The sequence below is a fragment of the Sceloporus occidentalis genome, unplaced genomic scaffold (genome assembly GCF_023333645.1).
Source record: "Sceloporus occidentalis isolate IW3139 unplaced genomic scaffold, rSceOcc1.0.p SCAF_237, whole genome shotgun sequence".
In the NCBI taxonomy this organism is placed as follows: domain Eukaryota; kingdom Metazoa; phylum Chordata; class Lepidosauria; order Squamata; family Phrynosomatidae; genus Sceloporus; species Sceloporus occidentalis.
The window spans coordinates 1,018,814-1,039,086 of NW_028317217.1; positions in this window are offsets into that span (position 1 = coordinate 1,018,814).

The following is a 20,273-nucleotide window of genomic DNA, read 5'->3' on the forward strand; positions in this document are numbered from 1 at the left end:
TGCAAGGGAACGGAAAGTGGGTTTGTTGAGTATATTGAGGAGCTTAGCCATGTAAACCAACAGAGTTTCTCTCTGCAACGGGACTGACGCCAAAGAACATTAAATATCGGGGCGGACATTTATACTGAAATTGTTGCTTACGCACAGAGACTGAGGGTTCAAAATGGTTTAAATCGATTTAGTATGTTTCCTGGGTGGGGAAAAAATTGTCTGAATCCAAATTAAATGCAATGGATGCTTGATGCAAATACCTCAGACAAAAGGGATTAGCACACCGGCTCTCAGGTCCTTCTTAGCTCTGAATTCCAGTCCTGTTCATAAGCCAATGTACAGCGTGATCTGAAAGCAACACTTCCAGATGCAGCTCAACAATAACATAGCAAAGTATGGAAACAAATATCTAGATATAGGTTTTGGCAATGCACTGAATACTGTCCAGACTTCAAAGTAACTCACAGACACAGTTGATTTCACCCAAGTCCTTGGAGGTTTTCTATCCTGAGTTGCAAAATAATACAAATATTTGCAAGCTCTCTGACTTCCATCAAATTCACCATCGTACACACAACTCCAATCCAGTCCACACCAATCCGCATGTGAGCTGTATACTGTATTGGCTGTGAGTCATCTCCTGGTGCCAAACAGCATGAAGTGACCTCTGCAGTTAGATTGCATCATGCTTTGGGCTCTGACTCAGTACTCCATGGCAGTCTCACAGGAAATGATGCCACTTGTCAATCAAAATATTTTTAATCGTGTTTAATGGAATATTTTTTCAACAGCCCTTTGACTATCTGTTTCGACTGATTCCCTTAAGGCAGTCCCACTACAATCTCTTCTTTGCTCCTGTCAGTAGGGATACAATTGTTCCATGGATTTGGGGACATCTGCAATAGTGTCATGCTCAGGTCACTCTCAGCAACTTTATTAATTTAATATCAAATAGGGAGGGTTCAACAAGGGCTAAATCTTGAGGTAACACCCTCCTCTCTTAATTCTGATATTCATTCTTGACTGTGATTGTCCTTCTTTACAGAAGAACTTGTGAGTCATGAGAGAGTCCACACAAGAAAGAAGTCACATAAATGCCAGGATTGTGGGGAAAATGTTGCTTGCAAGTCAGTCTTAGTCAAGCATCGGAGAGTCCACACAGGAGAGAAGCCATATAAATGCCAGCATTGCGGGAAATGTTTCTCTCAGAAGTCAAGCCTAGTGACACATCAGAGAGTCCATACTGGAGAGAAGCCATACCAATGCCAACATTGTAGGACAGGTTTTTCTTCAAAGTCACACCTAGTGATACATCAGAGAGGCCACACTGGAGAGAAACCATACAAATGCCAGCGTTGTGGGAAATGTTTTTCTCAGAAGTCAGACCTAGTGAAACATCCGAGAGTCCATACTGGAGAGAAGCCATACAAATGCCAGCATTGTGTGAAATGTTTTTCTTGGAAGTCAAACTTAGTGAAACATCAGAGAATCCACACAGGAGAGAAGCCACTCAAATCTCAGCCGTAAATTAACATTGTTTTTGTCAATAAGGAATACAAAAAGTATATTTTCAATCCAAAGAAAAGGCCTTTCCTTGTGATTTTGTCTGTCTATATGTCTGTTTATGTTTTAAAGTTATAGTTTGTTAATTTTAATTTCTATTAGTATAGATAATTGCTTCAGGTTATAAACTTGGCTGGGGATTATGGGTCATGGTATAGGTCAGCTAGATGGGGGTGCTGGGATTTTTTTACAACTGGCTAGAATAGTTATGCGAATGATAGCTTTTGGAAAGTGTGGGATGTTGTCTGAAGAAAGGTCGGGGCAGGTATTAACAGAAAGGGGCTAGTTTCTGGGAATGGCAAAATTGACCTTGTTCCCTTTGGGGCATAGACTGTGCATCTGTGGAGGTGGGAGCTAGGTTTGGTAGAAGGTGGAAGTTTAGGTGTTGGGGTTTCAATGTATTCTTTGTCTTGGGGAGGACAGTTCTGGTTTAAACACTGAATTTCTGATTATGTGTTCTCAATAAAGTTATTTGTTGTTTCAGTGTGTTGGACTCTTTGATGCACAGAAGTTCTGAATTTACACAAAATACACTTTATTCTTTCATCAGTCCTCAGCTCCATTCCCAGCCATAAGAAGAAAAGAGGCAAACACACACAAACACATACCAAACAGACAGATCGAGCTCTATGTACAAAGCAGAGCCTTCCTTCCTTCCCTTTCCCTCCTGAGTCCAGCTCCTCCTTGGGCTCCATTCTGGCATCCTCCAAGTCTCCTCAAAGGAAGGAAGGAAAAAAGAGAGGAAGGAAGGAATGAAGGGTGCACTCCTTCCTTTTCCGCAAAGGCTGCCAACGGAATAAGCCTCAGCAGCAGCAAGGCCCTGGAGATCCCTGCGCATGCTCAGGAGGGGCCTTTGGTGCATGTGCATATGCTCAGTCTCAGGCCCTGAAGCCATTGCTGCCCTCACAGTCTGTTCAGAGGTAGAAAGAGATGGAAGTGGGGGAGAGAAATGTATGAGAAAAAGGGGGCAGGGGGCACTTGAGGAGAGGCACAGCCATGGGGAGAGGGGGCAGGGTCCTTTAGATGTAAAAAGGGCTTTGAGGAGCACCTCCCTCCTGGAAAGTGGGGCAGAAGAGAGACCCTCCCTCCGTTCCTCCTCATTTGGGGGGAGATAAGGTCTCGCAAGCCCCCCTCTTTGGTCTTCCAATGGGGGCACCCTCTTCATCTCTGGGAAGAGGGGAGGCTCCCAGTCAAAAGACTTTTGTGACAAATAAAAAGCATCAGATAGCATAGGCTTCAATAGCATTGGAAACAACAGCTTTCTGGGGGGGGGAGGGGTTTTCTCTGGGGGAAGGGGGCTCTGTCTGTGGGGGAGAGAAGAGCCCAGATTTAGGCCAAAGCCAAGAGCAGGCAGACGGAGGGAGCTCAAAGCCCCTTCTGGGGAGAGGGATACCCCCTGGAAATTAGGCTTAGAGGCCCACAGGATCTGAATTAGCGCCCCCCCCCCCATACACACACATCCTTTCCTTACCCTTCACAACGACCCTGTAAAGCTCAGTGATCTTCCTCTGGGAACATGCAGAAAGGACATGGAAGCCATTGTTAGTTCTTTGCCTGAAAGTCCCCTTCCTTGAAGGGATGGAGGTTAAAGGAAGGAAAGAAGGAAAGTGCCAAGGGAAGAGATAGCATAAAGGGGGCTGCTGAAAGACAGGGGGCATTTGGATAGGATTCCCTCAGCAGCCATTTTGGGAAAGAGGGCTCTTCCTCTGGACAGAGAGACGGAGAATGTGCTCATTTGGGAAAATGTTAGGGTCCCTCTATTGGGCCACATTCTCCTCTGCCCTGGGGCCTTCTTTTGAAGCCCCATAGACAGGGAAGATCTAGACCATGCCCTCCCAGGAAAGGAAGCCCCCTCCCTTTGCAGGCCCCATAGACGGAGGGAAGATAAGAAGATTATAAAGAGGGGAAATCCCCTGGAGTGGACGGATTTACAGCTAGATATTATAAAATATTTCAAGGGGAACCAGTGGATCCACTATATAAATGGTTTAATCCTATTAATGCAGAGGGGATTCCAGACTCATGGGAGCTAGCGAGTATCACTTTAATTCCTAAAGAAGGAAAGGACAGCTTGTTAATGACTAATTATAGACCTATAAGTTTGCTGAACACTGATTAGAAGATATTCACACAAATACTTGCCAGCAGACTGAAGGGAATTTTGAATTCGACAATTGGGATGGAGCAAAATGGGTTTTTACCTGGCAGACAGATTAGGAACAATATCAGAACGATTATAAATTGTCTTGAATTTTACCAGGTAAATAAGGAGAAAAAATGTGCCATCATTGCTATTGACACGGAGAAAGCCTTCGACGGCGTGAGATGGGATTTTTTGATAGAAGTGGTAAAAAGTATGGAAATGGGAGACAATAAGGCAAATATATAATCGGCAAAGAGATTACTTAATTATCAATGGAGAAAGATCCCAAGAATGTATGGTAAATAAGGACACAAGGCAAGGATGCCCGATATCACCGCTCTTATCCTTAGAAGTGATGGAAATTTTGATTTCCTCTGTTAAAGGTAATCCAAATATAAAAGGGATTAACAGGAAAGGAAATGAAACGAAGATAAGAGCGTTTGCGGATGACGTGGAAACAGTTTTGGAGGACCCAAATCGGGGCAGAGAACCGCTGCTACAGGAGCTAAACAAATTCACAGGACTGAAAATCAACAGAGACAAGACAGTTTTGATAACTAAAAATATGACTGGAGAAGAGGTAGAGGAATGAAAGAGGAAACCGGGCTTCCAAGTAGGAAAGAAACTGAGGTGCTTAGGAATTTGGATTTCTAAAGACAATAATTATTTAGGGGTATGGAAAGACATAAGAGAAAATTCAAGGAGAGGGAACTGGTTAAATCTTTCACTTCTAGGCAGAATTGCCGTAATCAAAATGGCAGTTCTACAGAAGATTATGTTTCTGCTACAAAATGTGCCAATAGAGATTAAGGATAAGATATTTAAAGGTTGGGAAGCCGAGCTAAAAAAATCCATATGGAAAGGACACAAACCTCGGATTAAATGGGAGGAGCTCAAAGATGCTTCAGAGAGAGGGGCTATTCGCTCCCAGACTTCAGATTATATTACTGGGCATGTAATCTAATTTAGATCCAAAGCTGGATTAAATTAGAGGACAAAGAAATGCTTGATCTAGAGGATGTTCAGTTAAGATTTGGTTGGCACGCCTTCTTATGTTATGAGAAGTTGGGGATGAATAAAGATTTCAATAATCATCCAATGAGGAAATCTTTACTACTCACTTGGACCAAGATTAAAAAGACATTTTATTTTAAGTTACCACTTCGGACATCAGCCCAAGAGTCACTCTTCGGTAGATGGATAAGCATCAGTAATTGGCTCACATACAAACATTGGCTTAAGAAGGATCAATCAGGGAACTGGTCGATAAGATCTAGGGAAGATATTAACAAGGATGGACATAATATACAGTGGTTTAATTCCTACCAGCTAAAACAAAGATTTCTGGTAGACGACAAAACAATAGGGATCGAAGCTAGACTAAACGGATTGGATGATTTGTTCTGGCAACTTGATAAGAAAAAGATATCCAAATGACACAAACTACTGTTGAGGAGGAATATGGAACAGGAGACTGTAAAAGAGTATATGGGGAAACGGGCGCAGGATATGGGATGCAAAATTGAAATGGAAGAATGGCAAAACGCCTGGAATAGAACAAATACATTTACAGTAATGCAGGATCTAAAAGAGAATCACATGAAAATAATGAACAGGTGATATTACACCCCATGGAAGCTAAAAAACCCTTATAAATTAGCACAGGAGAATTGTTGGGGTGTGATTGTAAAAGGGAAACATCTATCATATATGGTGGCAATGCAGGGAAATTCAGAAATTTGGGAAGAAAGTACATGACTCAATACAGCAGATATTGGGAATAAAATTCCCAATGAGCCCTAAGTAGTACTTACTCAATATAACTTCGATTTTAAGCCCACAGGACGAAAGACAATATTGGAGGATTATATTATATCTTGTAACAGCAGCTAGAATTGAAATAGCAAAGTTATGGAAGTCAGATGAGACTCCAAGACGGGAAAATTGGATGCAGAGAGTTAATGATTGCAGGGAACGGGACAAACTCTCTTGTAGGGCTCAGAATTACGATATGGAAAAAGAGAAGAGGAATGGAAAAAGAATGGAACTTAAATCTGAAGCTCATTGAGGTCTGAATTAACTGGAATTGAATCTACAAAGTTTGTTCTTCAAACATTTCTTTAAATGTGTATTTTTATTTCCTGATTAATTATAGGTCAGTAGAAGAAAGTTTGAGTCTCCTGCTTAAAGTAAAGCATGATAAAGAAGGAATCGAATACTGCGAAGTTATGCATACGGTATTTTGACAATAGATAAGAACATAAATGAAAACTGATATTATCAATAAGCAATTGGGATATATTGTGTTCGTACATTTTAGAGTTGTGCATAAAATTTGTGTTTAAAAGCAGGGTTCAGTTATAATATGATGAAAGTGAGCTCTTTGAAAGGCAAAGAAGACAGAAAGCAGAAAGTGGTCCAAGAAAATGGAAAGATTTGTGACAGTGATGTTATGGATACTGGATTTGTCTCGTTTTATTCTATTTTTATGACTCAGTAAATAATAAAGATTATATAAACGTCAAATTTGTAATGAAGATTACTATGTATTGTGGAAAGAAATGGTAATATCTGGGGGAATATGTACAAAGGATTTACATTGAAAAGGGGAGAGAATAATTCCAATTCAAAATAAAACTGGTATAGGTCAAGTATGAAGACAAATAGAGAATTATGGACTCTCATCCATAGGGTCGCCATGAGTCTAAATTGACTTGAGAACAAGAAAAGATGTAAAGACTAATTAGCCAGAGATAAAAGAGGATTATTTAAAGAAAGGAGCTAGCTGTCGCTTTAGGTTTGGAAGTCTTTTCTAACATATTTTGCATTTAGAATTATATGTATATATGGCATTCCTATGTATGTTTGGTAATTTAAATGTTGTTCATTTGTTTGTTATAAGTTATATGTATTTTTTAAATTCATCTTTATTTAAGTTTCCAAATACATAAAACACGACCAATACATAATCCAAATAAAAATTGCTTGTAAAAGCAAATCTGAGTCTTGACTGGTCATTTGGGACCCTCTTAAGTCTTCCTTTTCCGTCTTCTGAATCTGAGCCCATTTGAATGTCCTTCGCCTTGAAACCTCCCTCCGAAATATGAAGTCTAGCTGTGAATTATTCCTTTACAATTTAAGTAAAAAAAGAAAGAAACTGCACATTTTCCCATTCGATTTTACATAGAAAATTTGTCTGCTTCTCTTACTATTTTGTAAGGTTAACAACAACTGAAGAAATATATATTTATACAGATGTTCACATCAATTTCATTGTATGGATCTCTCTCTATTGTTTTTAATATACACAACGATTCATTCGATCATCCTCTGTTGACCTGGGATTTATATAAGAAAGCAAAGAGAAGCAGAATATTCTTATATTCAATTTATAACATGCATAGCATAATATTCTTAAATTTCATTCTCCCAAATCCACTGAGAAGAGTAAAAAGAGAGGACTTTGATTAGTCCTCCACTAGCGACAAGTTTAATTCCCATTCTTTTCCCCACTTTATCAAAACTTTCTTCCGCTCCTCCTTTCTTCTGCCTTTATCATGATTTTGGCCTATATATGATAGTCTACCCAATTCCTTGGACTCATTTACTTTCAGCATCCAGTTTCCCCAAGTTGGTCTCTTATCAGATTTCTATAATTTAGCTATTTCTGTTTTGCTGCCGTCACAAAATAAAGTAAAATTCTCCAAATTTTGTTTTCTCCTTTTGAATTTAGTACCGAAGTTATATTCAAAAGATACAACTTTGGGTTCATTGGGAATTTAATTTCGAGTATCTCTTGAATGGATTCATGAATCATTTCCCAAAATTTCTGAATTTCCTCGCAACCCCACCACAAATAATAATAATAATAATAATAATAATAATAATAATAATAATATTTTTTGTTTATATGCCACTTTCCCATAAAGATCAAAGCAGTTTACATAGAGTGGTAAAGGGCACCCTTTTTGTTTTTACATCTCCAACAGTTTCTGTCCGATACGTTTCTTTTCATTTTCCAGGGAGTAAGGTACCATCTATTCAAGTTATATGTATTTTAATACAATAAAGATTTAAAAAAGAAACCTTCTGGGTGACCTTGGGGAAGTCGCACTCTCTCAGCCTCAAGGGAAGGCAATGGCAAAGCTCCTCTGAACAAATCTTGCCAAGAACAACCCAGGATAGCGTTGCCATAAGTCAGAAACCACTTCAAGACACACAACAAAAACAACAGTTGTTTTAATGGTTAGAACCTGCCTTGTGTCCCAAATTGGGGGGAGCAGAATATTAATGAAAACGGCAAGACTAAGAAGGGGTCCCAAATCCTGAGAGCAGTCCCCAAGCAGCCCTCTCCTGCCTTCCCCCCAAATGCACCTGAGAGGTCCCTGGGACAGCAACCAGGGCCTCCCCAGAAGATCCCAAAACCAGGACAGGTTTCATGCAGGAAAGTAGAGGAAGATCGGTTGCAAAATACGTCTCTGGCACATTTTTTGAATGAGGAAGTACTAGAGTATCTCAGATCAGAGCCTGCTCCATTGTGGCTGAGGAAAACCTCTTGTCTTGAAACGTCCTCCATCAATTCCCAAATACAGGGATAACAGCACTTTATTTAGTTTCATATCATCTATTATAGCATGTCACCTAGAGCAGATATATTGGAGGGAGTTTGTGTCTTGTAATTGTTCCTTTTGTTGTTTTGTTGTAGCCCATTCTTAATTATATGTATTGTCATTGTACTGAAGCCTTTGTGTAACTGTACTCACAATTGCCCTTGTTTATATACAGTCATTCTGTATTACTTACATTAGTAGGTTATTCATAGTAATAAACTGAAATTAGTTTTTACATTATCATTGTTTAGATGTTATTCTGCATTACATCAGTATGTTATTCAGACTAGATAAATTGAAGCTGATTTGTGTACTGTAATTGTTTTTTGTATGCATACCTTTTCTTCTCATTACATAGCATTACTTTCTTATTACATGTTTCATGTTCACTTAGAATCATAAAATCATAGAGTTGGAAGCGACTACAAGGGCCATCCAGTGCAACCCCATTCTGCCATGCAGGAACTCTCAATCAAAGCATCCCCGACAGATGGCCATCCAGCCTCTGTTTAAAGACCTCCAAGGATCACTGCACTCCGAGGAAGGAGTGTGTTCCAATGTTGAATAGCCCTCACTGTCAGGAAATTCCTCCTAATGTTGAGCTGGAATCTCTTTTCCTGGAGCTTGCATCAATTGTTCAGGGTCCTAGTCCCTGGAGCAGCAGAAAACAAGCTTATTCTCTCCTCAATATGACATCCCTTCAAATATTTAAACAGGGCTATCATATCATCTTCTCTTCTCCAGGATAAACATTCCCAGCTCCCTCATAGGGCATGGATTCCAGATCCTCCACTATTTTAGTCGCCCTCCTTTGGACACGCTACAGTTTCTCAATGTCCTTTGTGAAATGTGGGGCCCAGAACTGGACACAATATTCCAGAGGATGGCAATGGCAACTCCTCTATGAAGAAACCTGCCAAGGAAACCCCATGATAAGGTTGCTTTAGGGGCGCCACAAGTTGGAAACGACTTGAAGACACACATGAAGAAGGGGGGGAAAGACTGCAATTATTTCACATGTTGTACATGGGAATGGTAGGCAGTGTGGTGCAGTGATTTGAGTGTTGGGTTACAACTCTGGAGGCCAGGGTCCAGTGCCCCACTCCTCCATGAAACCAGCTGGGTCCCTTGGGCAAGAAGCCACACTCTCTCAGCCTCAGGAAAGGCAATGGCAAACCTCCTCTTAACAACTCTTGCCAAGGAAATGCCAGAAAAAGCTCCCTAGAAGGCGACAATGACTTGGAGCCACAACACAAAAAATGACAAAGCCTCAAGAAAGAGACAGTGTGGTTTAGTGGCTGGAGCATGGGACTATGACACTGGAGACCAGGGTTTGAATGCCCTCTTGGCCACAGAAACCCACTGAGTGACCTTAGGCAAGAAATCGCACCCTCTCAGCCTCAGAGGATGGCCATGGGAAACCCACTCTGAAGAAACCTGCCAAGAAAACCCCTTCAGAGACTCCCATAAGGTCACCATAAGACCTGGAAACAACTGGAAGGCAGACCCCAAGAACAACATTGGGAAATAGGTGCAAGCCTTGCCTTGCGAAAGTGTAATGACTGGGCTCCAGTCGATGGAGGTCTTCTTCAGGCAGAAAAGGGAGGTTTATGCAAATGCAGAATGACATCACTGCTACGGAAGGCTCTCTTGACCAATCAGAGAGCAAGATAAAGGTTCTTCTGGAAGCTTCCGTGAAAAGGAGATATAAGGCCTGAGAGACCAAGAGACAGTTGGGGGAATTGTGTCGGTTGGAGATCAAGAGAGAGAGAGAGTTAAAGAGTGGATCTTGGAAGTTAGTCTCAGAATTGGACGCTTAGGTCTATTTATTATTTTAATAGCTTGTATGAACTGAATATTATATACTTACAAATATTGTACCTGCAAGATTCTTAATATCTTGTAGGACTTATATGTCAGTTATATTTTGTTATTTATAATGAATATCTCCTTGGAGTATCTACTACTCGACGCTCCTTTTACATGTGTCTTGGATCAGTTGATGCTTGGGAAGATCAGTAAATAAGGAGAAATAAGGTTCCTCAACCGGTCCCAGTGTAGGTTAAGGGAAACCCATTTATAATTCACGGGATGATGGCAGCGTGATTTAAGGAAGTTAAGGGTCTGCTGGGCTAAGAACCATAATGTCTGAATGTCTCATTAACAATTTGTAATCCACTCTGATAGCTTTTTGGCTGAAGAGAGAGGGCTATAAAACTATTATTATTACTGTATTATTATTATTATTATTATTATTATTATTATTATTATTATTACAGGGCTGCGGTTTGGCTGCTTGGACCACCGGAGATCATCACAGTGAGTCAGTTGGAAAAGCCCATCTCACTCCAGAAAATAAAGGTACTTGAGGAGTTTGCACTCTGCGTCTTTCTGTAATAATAGCTACAAAACTGATAATAGCATTTGGGACATTTAGTCTTTAAAAAAAATATGGCAGATTTAAATGCTGCTTCAAAACCTCTTTCCATCTGCCAGCTTTGCTCTGGTTTTGGGGGGAAATGAGAAAGTGTTGGGAGGGAGGGACTGCCAACAGAATTAGGAGATGCATTGCAGGCTATGGACAGTTTGCGGCCAAGAAAGGTCCAAAACACACGGCAGCAATAGTCCAGTTTGAGAGCGCTTTAACTGCCCTGGCCCAGTGCTAGGGAATCCTGGGAAATGGAGTTTATTGTGGCATTAGAGCTCTCTGACAGAGAAGGCTCAATGTCTCACAAAACTACATTTCCCAGAATTTCCTAGCACTGAGCCAGGGCAGTTAAAGCGGTCTCAGATTGGATTATTGCTGCAGTGTATTTTGGATTTAGGTGACACTTGGCAAGTCACACTCTCTCAGCCTCAGGGAAGGCAATGGCAAACTTCCTCTGAACAACTCTTGCCATGGAAAGCCCCAGAAGAGGCTCCCCATCAGTGGGCAATGATTTGGAGCCACACCACAAAACACTACAAAGCCTCAAGAAAGAGCCAGCGTGGTTTAGTGGCTGGAGCATTGGACTATGACCCTGGAGACCCAGGTTTGAATGCGCTCTTGTCCACGGAAACCCAGTGAGTGACCTTAGGCAAGAAGTCACACTCTCTCAGCCTCAGAAGGAAGCACTTGCAAAACCACTTCTGAACAAATCTTGCCAAGAAAAGCCTGTGAAGGGCTTCCCTTAGGGTTGCAATAAGTCAGAAACAACTTGGAGACACACAACGACAACAAGAGGAGTAACACCACTAACAGGGCTTAATCACACCTCACAATAGGGAGGGAGAAAGAAAGAAAGAAAGAAAGAAAGAAAGAAAGAAAGAAAGAAAAAGACTTGGGAGCTGTAGTCCTCGGTTCAGAGAGATTGGAGGGGCCTTACTGCAGGGCAGGACCTCTCCTCTTTCTGGCCATGTGGATGCTGGGAGATAAAGTCCATGAAATACACTGTAAATCCCATTGTCAAAAGAAAAGGCTACTACTGCCTTTCAGATCCAGTTTGCCTCAAATCCTTTATGAGGCCAGAAACTCCTTTGTTAGGAAGCGAACACCAAATATCTCAGGAAGGCACTATATCTCCCAAGGCCCCCTCCCTCCAGGACCCCCTTCCACTCTTCCCTCAGTCTCTCTCTCTCCCCTGAAGGCCTCAAACTGCCAAGCGCTCAGACAGAGGGAGCCATTTTTTGTTCTGGCGGCCATTTTGTGTTCCAGTAGTAATTGTGTGTTCCGGAGGCCATTTTGTGCTGCTTGTGACTGTGAGGAATAATGTTCCGGAACCTTCTCTGAGCCTCAGTTGAACAGAGGCCACTCTTTCTCTCCTGAGGCTCCAGAGTCAGAAGGAGGCCAGGCTCCTTGGGCCAAAAGGAAGGAAGTGTGTCTCTTTGTGTGTCTTTTGTGTTTATTTTCTGAAAGGGTTTTCTTACACAGCTCTGCTCCTTCTGGGGAACATGGGTTTTAAAAGGGATCAGAAAAAGATTTATGTACAGCACTGTGTAAATTTATAGCGCTTTATAAATAAAGGTTAATAATAATAATAATAGTTTTAATACAAGCCTTATTATTATTATTATTATTATTATTATTATTCACAAACATTGGGCTTTGGCTTCTAAGAGGAGGCTAGTCCCCCAAAAAAAGGCCAAAGGTAGCTCCTTTGGGAGGTTTTAAAAGTTTCCCCAGTTTTCGTATTAAGAGATTTTCAGGCAAGAAGGAAGGTGCCAGACCAGAATAACTCATATGACCAAGACAAACATTCAAACAAACAACAACAAGAATAAGGATTAGTCAGAAAAACAAATTGCTTATATTTTTAAAAATCAAAACCATTTTTAACAGGATAAAAATTCGACTTGGGTACTTTTATCCTTTTACAACCGACTCAGGCTGTATCTGCACTAGAGAAATAATCCAGTTCGAAACCACTTTAACTCTCCTGGTTCCATCCAATGGGATCCTGGGATTTCTAGTTTGTTATGGCATGAGAGCTCTCTGGTAGAGAAGGCTAAGTGTCCAAAGGTAAAATCCGAGGATTCCATAGCACTGAGTATTAAAGCGGTGTCAAAGTGCCTTATTTCTATAGTGCGGATGCAACCTTCTTGGGAAAGGGGCTGATGCTGGGGAAAAGAGGAGGAATGAAGAAGGAAAGGAGGACGGACGGACGGACGGACACCTGCAGCTGGACTGGCCTCCCTGAGCGGTCAAGACCTGAGCTGGGTTGTGGACGATGGGCACTCTTAATATTAATATCAATATCTTTCACTATTGATTGTAATTAAGGAGGAGATCAGGTTCCTCCTTTCAATAGCATTAGGAAAATGTTTAGGTGTTGTTAAGGTTAGGAAGACCTGTTTGGGGACTTTTTGTGTTCTCACAGCCATCGGGTGTGATTAGGAAAACCTTTCTGTGTTGTTTAGGTTCAGAAATTCTGTTTGGAGTCCCTTCCGACTTTGGGGCCCTTTGATCCTCTAATTTGGGTTCACTGAATACCTCAAACTGCCAAGTGCTGAGGCAGAGGCAGCCATTTTGTGCTGCTTGTGACTGTGGGGAATAATGTTCCAGAACCTTCTCTGAGGTCTCCTCAGTTAAACCAATGGGCTCCTCTTTCTCTCTTGAGGCTCCAGAGTGAGAAGGAGGCCAGGCTCCTTGGGCCAAAAGAAAGACAGTGTGTCCATTTGTGTCCCTGGCCCTCCATTTTGGGAGGAAGGGAGGGAGGAAGGGAGGGGCCCGTGGGGGTCTGAGGAAGGGAGGCATGGGACTCAGGGCCAGGTGGAGGCTGGGCTTTGGGGGCTGGGAGACCCCCTCAGCCCCCTGGACTCACTCCTGCCACTCATTCCTAGAATGGCTGTGACTCAGAGGACTTTCCCAGGCATTGTCACCTTCTGCCCTCCATGGCCATTGGCTCTGACCTTTTCCCATTGCCTTCCCTCCCTCAGCCCTGTGGACCTCCTCCTCCTTCGCACTCAGAGCAACCCTTCTCTACGGCTGAGGAGACGGCCTCTGACCCAGGGAAGCTCCGGCCATAAAGGACTGAAGGAGAGCCCTTTCTGGGGCTGCAGGAATCAGGGTCTTTGTACTGAAGGTAGGCCTTTATTCCTGGAGCTGAAAGAGGACCTTTGCTTAAATGTTTCAGTCCAGGATTGTGTGGAAAGGTTGCAGCTGAGAGAGTGAGACCATGCTTTGCAGGCATAAAGCCCCAAATTCAATCTCTGGCAGCATTGTCTTCCCAGACAGTCGAAGTGAGATTTCCAGCCCCAGACACAGTGCACCAGTGAGTCCTTTGTGTGGGGAATGTGTGTGTTGTTTACTAGAGCTTTGTGAGGTATTTGTTTCATTGGGTTTATATAATGAATTTACATAGGTCTTCACTTCCCAAAAATGAGCATAATCCAGGATGCAATCTTCACTCATAAACCTATACATTTATAGATTTGTGTTGTATAAGTGCAACATATTCAGAAGTGTGCATCTTTTTAAAAAATATACAAGGAAAAGTGAAGAAATTGTGATTTTGGCAATAGATCCATTCAGAAACAATGCACACAAATGTACATGCCTCAATTTCTGTGTGGCTTTAGCAAGCAGAGGGAGGAGGTACATACCTCATGCTCCTGCTATGACTGACACACACAAACACACACATTTTGTAATTGTCAATTTTTAAACCGCTTTGATTTTTTTGGAAAGGTGGTATAGACATAAATTTATTATTATTATTAGTAGTAGTAGTAGTATAAACGCAGGAGTTAAGCTCAGAGATTTGTCTCACTTGGAAAAATGAAATGATTATTTTCACCAGTGTCTAAATGAAAAAGGGGGTGTAATGAGGGGAAGTCGTGGATCAGATCCATAAAGTAATACAGCTCTTATCCAGCCCAGGGGCCAGAGTTTCTCCACCTGGGATATACATCATAGAATCATAGAGGGCGACTAAAATAGTGAAGGGTCTGGAAACCATGCCTTATGAGGAATGACTTAGGGAGGTGGGGATGTTTAGCCTGGAGAAGAGAAGGTTAAGAGGTGATATGATAGACCTGTTTAAATTTTTGAAGGGATGTCATATAGAGGAGGGAGCAAGCTTGTTTTCTGCTGCTCCAGAGACTAGAACCCGGAACAATGGATGCAAGCTCCAGGAAAAAAGATTCCACCTCAACATTAGGAGAAACTTCCTGACAGTAAGGGCTGTTTGACAGTGGAACAGACTCCTTCCTCGGAGTGCAGTCGAGTCTCCTTCCTTGGTCTTCAAGCAGAGGCTGGATGGCCATCTGTTGGGGATGCTTTGATTGAGAGTTCCTGAATGGCAGAATGGGGTTAGACTGGATGGCCCTTGGGGTCTCTTCCAACTCTACGATTCTATGATTCTATGAATCTATGTGGCTATAACAGGACATTCCCAAGCCAACATGGCCAGGCAATAGTGTGGAAAATAGGCAATCTCCACATAGGCAAAGACACTCTCAGAATTGTGACTTCTCTGCATGCAGAAGGCTGCCATGGGAGTTGGTGAGGAGGGCTGGAAGGGGGGTAAATAGAGAAGAGAGAGCTTCTTTCCTGCCCTGCCTGACCAGGGGCCTCCCTGGGGGATGGACGGCAACTAGTTTGGCCACTGGGAGAATGAGGGGCCACCAGGCCAGACAGCCTGACCCAGCAGAACCCTCTATGCTCCAGTGTTGCTCCAGGTGGAATCAGGCTACAACTGGCCATTCAGTGACCCAGGTATTACCATAGAGTTGTAGAAGCCATGCCGCATGACCATTCCATGCCTGTTGAGAGTGTTTGGTGCGACGTATGGGAGATGCATCCAGCTGTGTTTCTGTAGCCAGAAGCAAAATGAAGACATTTTCCTCTGAGGGCCACTGGGGACCTCTGCAGGTTTCAGCAGATGATGCACTCATTTCACATCTAGCTATGGGGACATAACCAGGGCCTTTTCCAATTTCCCATCCCCTGATCCCCAGCTAATCTAACAAGGTATGGAATAACTGTTGTGTAGGTGAGCTGCTGTGAGTCTATGCTAGGACCAAGGGGCTTTGTTTGGTGCAGAGGGAGGAAGGGATGCCCACCTCTCAATTGGCCCAAAGGAGGCATATGTCACCTGCATATGTCACCAGCAGGATGCCGATCTTTGTGACTTTGAGTGCTTTAGGGTTTCTTTCCAAACCAAGCCTAACCCTGGTCTCTTTTCTCAGAACTTCATCTTGGCCCCCCTGTACACTGCTTTGCGGTATCTTTTGCTGGAAGTGACCAAAGCGCAGGCCCACCAGGAACCCCCTGCCTACCTGATGGCTGACACAGAGGCCAAGCGGAGGGAGTTGAGCTCCAAGAAGAAGAGGCTGCCGAGGTGCAACAACTCTTTGGTAAATTGCCATCCTGACTATTAGTTTCATCTGTGTCACTGCCGGGCCGGCTCATGAAAACAAGCGGAGAACAACTGTCCCAGTTTGGCAGAGGGAGTCCTGCTTAATCCTCTGTCACCTCGTTTTTTCAGGGGCTTTGAAAATGACCCATTTCTCTCTCCTCCTCCCACTTTCAATCTTCTCCTCAGTTCACTTCAGTTACTGCAAAATGTGTTCCAAGTTCAAAAGACGTGTGCAGCCCATCAACTCAAAAGAGGGAGATGGGAGGAGAGAAAGGGGCAGGGTCTTGCCCTTTCCAGGAGTCAGAAGCAAAAGCAAACTGCTGTGCCCTTCCTCGCTTGTGCGATCTTCATCATTAACAACTCTGGCCATCTTGAACCCCTTCTGGTGTTGCTTGTCCACATATGTCTTGCTTTCCCCATCTGTGAAATGCTGAGAGATATGGAAGAATTTCTCTGAACCTAAATTGGGGATGGGCCCAGTGGCCCTCAAGCCCAGAGAACTCCCCAGAACTGTTTTTGAAATTAGGAGAGATATGGCTAAATTCACTATAATTCCTTGGTGACTAAATGTACTTTACATGTTGGGCTAATCAGTATCCCAATCAATCAATCAATAATATCTCAGAAATGGTCTAAATTATATTGTTTATTATTGTATATTATATGGAAAGGATTCGAGACCAACTGGATCTCAAAGGCTGTAGCTTTTTGCTTTCTTGGAGAATTTAAAGTGTATTTCCTGGACTGATTTCTGAACGTGTTGAAATAATATTTGCGATGCACCATGTGCTTTCCTCCCCTTTTGCTTCGTTACTCTCTGGATAAGGCTATTTTCTATCGCAGGTGACCTTTGCGGATGTAGCAGTATATTTTACCGAGGAGGAATGGAAACTGTTGACAAAGAAGCAGAAACTTACATACAGTTCTGTGATGATGGAGAATTATGAGAATGTGGCCTTTGTGGGTAAGGAACCTGAATCCATTGCCCTTCCTGTGAAGACCGAGGGCCCTTTCATCATTCACTATCAGAGTGCTTTGTTCCACTTTAGAATTATCGAATCAAAGCAACTTCCTGACAGTAAGGGCTGTTTGATATTGGAACACAATCCTTCCTCGGAGTGTAGTGGAGTCTCCCTCCTTGGAGGTCTTTAAACAGAGACTGGATCACCATCTTTCGGGGATGCTTTGATTGAGAGTTCCTGCATGGCAGTAGGTTGGACTGAATGACCCTTGTGGTCTCTTCCAACTCTACAATTCTAAGATTCTATGATCAGTTATGAGTAATATCTATGAAGGGAAGACAGGGGGACACAAAACCTGCTTTTTCTCTAATGTTTCTTTTCCATCCTGAGCTTGCTTAGCTCCATGGTTGATTCCAGAGGCCCTTTGTTACCCAAAATGCTGGAGTTTTGGAAGGACACCCACAGATGCGATGCTTTTAGGGGAGTTTGGTACTTAGCTGAAAAGAGAGCTATAGAATGGTTAGGGGCAAGAGTGACTTTGGGATTCAGCCCAACTGTGCCAGGCCCGGAAGCACACAGAATTCCAAAGGCATTTAAAATAGGTTTTCTGGTTTATTTACGGGAAAAGCAAAATACACACACACACACACACACCTAAGCTTTCACATACGTGTACAAGAACTAGATAACAATTGGGAGTGGACAAGAGATGTAAGACTTTGATAATGGTAATACTTTACCTAGGCGGATCTTGATTCCAATTGCTGAGGGTTTGAAATTGGAAGAGAAGTCAGGAGCTCCTGTGACAAATGGGGTTGGCGACTGCATTGAGGTGCTTAGCCATGTAAACCCACAGACTGTCTGTCGGTAATTGGACTGACGTCAAAGAACAGCCAGTCAGGGCAGATATTTATACTGTAATTGTTGCTTGGAGGCAGAAACTGAGTGTTCAAAACGGTTTAAATCACTTTAGAATGTTTCCTGGGGGGAAGAATTGTCTGAAACCAAATTGAATGCAATGGGTGCTTGGTGCTAATATCTCAGACAAAAAGGGTTAGCACACTGGCTCTCAGGTCTTTCTTGGCTCTGAATTCTAATCGCGTTGAAAAGTCAATATATAGCACAATCTGAGGGTGACGCTCCCAGATGCAGCTCAACAATAACATAGCAGAGTATGGAAGCAAGTATCCAGATATAGATATTGGCAATGCACTGACCACTTTCCACACTTAAAAATAAGTCACAGACACAGTTGATTTCATCGAAATCATTGGAGGTTCTCTATCATGAGTTGCAAAATAATACAAATATTTGCATGATCTCCTCTCTGACTTCCATAAACTTCACCATCTCTTGTACACACAACTCCAATCCAATCTACACCAATCCACATATGAGCTATATAGCGTATTGGTTGTGAGTCATCTCCTGGTGCCAAACAGCATGAAGGGACCTCTGCAGTTACCTTGCATCATGCCTTGGGCTCTGACTCAGGACTCTATGGCCATCTCACAGCATATGATGCCACCTGCTTCCACTGGTTCCCTCAAGGCAGTCCCCATTCTTTGCTAGCTCCTATAAGTAAAGATACGATCGTTCTATAGATTTAGGGGCATAATCAGCAGGGTCATGCTTGGGTTACTCAAAGAAACTTTCTTAATTTAATCTCTAATAAGGAGGGCTAAATCATGTGGTAACATCCCTCCTCTCTTAAGTCTGATTTTCAGTCTCATCTGTCATTGTCCTTCTTTACAGAAAAACATTTGAGTCATGAGAGAGTCCACACAGGAAAGAAATCACATAAATGCCAGCATTGTAGGAAACATTTTGCTTACAAGTCAGTCCTTTTAATGCATCAGAGAGTCCACACAGGAGAGAAGCCACAAAAATGCCTGCATTGTGGGAAATGTTTTTCGTTGAAATCAAATCTAGTGATACATCAGAGAGTCCACACAGGAGAGAAGCCATACAAATGCCAGCATTGTGAGAAATGTTTTTCTTTGAAGTCAGACCTAGTGAGACATCAGAGAGTCCACACAGGAGAGAAGCCATTCAAATGCCAGCATTGTGGGAAAAGTTTTTCTTGGAAGTCAGACCTAGTGAGACATCAGAGAGTCCACACAGGAGAGAAGTCATACAAATGCCAGCATTGTGGGAAAGGTTTTTCTTCGAAGTCAGACCTAGTAAAACACCACAGAATCCACACAGGAGAGAAGCCATACAAATGCCAGCATTGTGGGAAAGGTTTTTCTTTGAAGTCAGACCTAGTAAAACACCACAGAATCCACACAGGAGAGAAGCCATACAAATGCCAGCATTGTGGGAAAGGTTTTTCTTCGAAGTCAGACCTAGTAAAACACCACAGAATCCACACAGGAGAGAAGCCATACAAATGCCAGCATTGTGGGAAAGGTTTTTCGTTGAAATTCAACCTAGTGATACATCAGAGAGTCCACACAGGAGAGAAGCCATACAAATGCCAGCATTGTGGGAAATGTTTTTCTCAGATGTCAAGCCTAGTGAAACATCAGAGAGTCCACACAGGAGAGAAGCCATACAAATGCCAGCATTGTGGGAAATGTTTTTCTCAGATGTCAAGCCTAGTGAAACATCAGAGAGTCCACACAGGAGAGAAGCCACACAAGTCCCAGTAATGAACCAATATTATTTTTGTCAATAAGGAATACAAAAAATATATTTGCAATCCAGTGATGCTAAGAACAGGCCCTTGTGATTTTCCCACTGATGTTTGTCTCTCCATATGTCTGTTTATGTTTTAAGGTTGTATTCTGTGAAGTTTAGGTTTTCATTACTAATAGAATAGATAATTTCTTTGGGTTGTAAATTTGGCTGGGGATTGTGGGTCGTGGTATAGGTTAGGTAGATGGGGGGCTGGGATTTTTTGCAGCTGGCTTTTGTTAGTTTTGGGAATGATAGCTTATGCAGTGTGTGGGATGTTGGCTGAAAAAAGTTGGAGGCCGGTATTAACAGAAAGGGGACTAGATTCTGGGAATGGCAAAGGGGGCCTTGTTACCTGTGGGGCATAGACTGTGGGAATTGGAGGTGGGGGCTAGGATTGGGTGGAGTTTTATGTTTTGGGGTTTTAATGTATTGTTTGGGTTGGAGTGGGCAGTTCTGGCTTAAAAACTGAATTTCTATGTGTTCT